At 33.1% G+C, this 1,207-nt stretch overlaps 1 pseudogene; it reads left to right on the top strand.

Moving 5' to 3' along the window:
* The first annotated feature begins 318 nt into the window (after positions 1-318).
* On the top strand, positions 319-959 carry LOC149139001 (putative long-chain-alcohol O-fatty-acyltransferase 4; annotated as a pseudogene).
* Positions 960-1,207: the final 248 nt, after the last annotated feature.

Raw genomic sequence — 1,207 nt, forward strand, 5'->3', positions numbered from 1 at the left:
TTGATATTTATATTTATATTAATATTAAGCATATTTATATTGATATTAAGTTTTTGTTTAATAAATTTTTATTAAATTTATTATTTAATTAATATTAAAAAATATTAATTGTTAATAGTAGTAATATTAATTTATATGCCTTTGACATATATCAACCACATTTACTAGTATAAATGTGCTTGTGCTAGTATATATATGTTATGGATATCAAAAGCTTGGCGATTCTCTTTTTTCCAAGTCTTGAGTTGAATGCTAATAATGTCAGCGTTATGTTGCAAATAACAGTAGATGCAGTTGGAATTAGAAGGATAGAAAAACATGACCATTCTGGTGAGTATCTTATGCGGGATAAAATATTCCTTTTATGCTCTCTCAAATATTCTCAAGGGATTTCCTCGCCTTCTTGCAATGATTTCCGTCATTGCCATGTACACAACTTTTCCATGGCAGTTTTCTAGCTCCCACATGAGACAAATCATTGCATTTGCATTCGTTTGGATAAACTATTTCTAGATGCTAATGTTGTGCTTTTAAGTGGGTCCTCTTGTAAATCCACATGAAAGGTCGAATCTCTTTCATTTCATGGTCATCGTTGTTTTTCCAATCTAGGTCTGCCAACTCAATTCTGCGGGAAATTTTGATACGAAGCCTCCAAAGTTGACACCTTTGATGAAAGTGATATCAGAAGGATGCCTCTTATCAGTGCTCAGATTCAAGACTCATATTCCTTGTAATGTGATACTTTTACTCTATGGGGTGCATCTCTACTTGTTTATGGGTATCTTTCTTGGAAGCCTATCATCTCTTGCAAAAGTTTGTTTAGGAGAAGAAATAGAACCCCATTTCAACAAACCCTATCATTCTAGATCCTTGGAAGAGTTTTGGGAAAAATATGGAACCTCATTGTAACAAAAAATATGTGCCCATTTGTGTATTATCCAATCCTGAACATTTGCTAGAATACCCACAAAAGGTTATAGAAGAAAAATGCAGTAAACCAACAAATATAAGCTAATCCAAAGGAACGTCCTTTCTCGGCATGAGTAGTTTCAATATGGTTGGAATTTATAGTTTCTAGATTGATGCATGAACTCCATGTTTACATCACAGAGACCAGAACTAGATGGGAGGTTACAATTTTCTTTATCTTCGATGGTTTTCTCACAATCATTGAAGTTGGTTTGAGAAGAGGATTGTCTCTTTACAT

The sequence above is a fragment of the Pinus tabuliformis genome, chromosome X (genome assembly GCF_031772625.1).
Source record: "Pinus tabuliformis cultivar Carrire ecotype Pingquan chromosome X, CPIR1, whole genome shotgun sequence".
In the NCBI taxonomy this organism is placed as follows: domain Eukaryota; kingdom Viridiplantae; phylum Streptophyta; class Pinopsida; order Pinales; family Pinaceae; genus Pinus; species Pinus tabuliformis.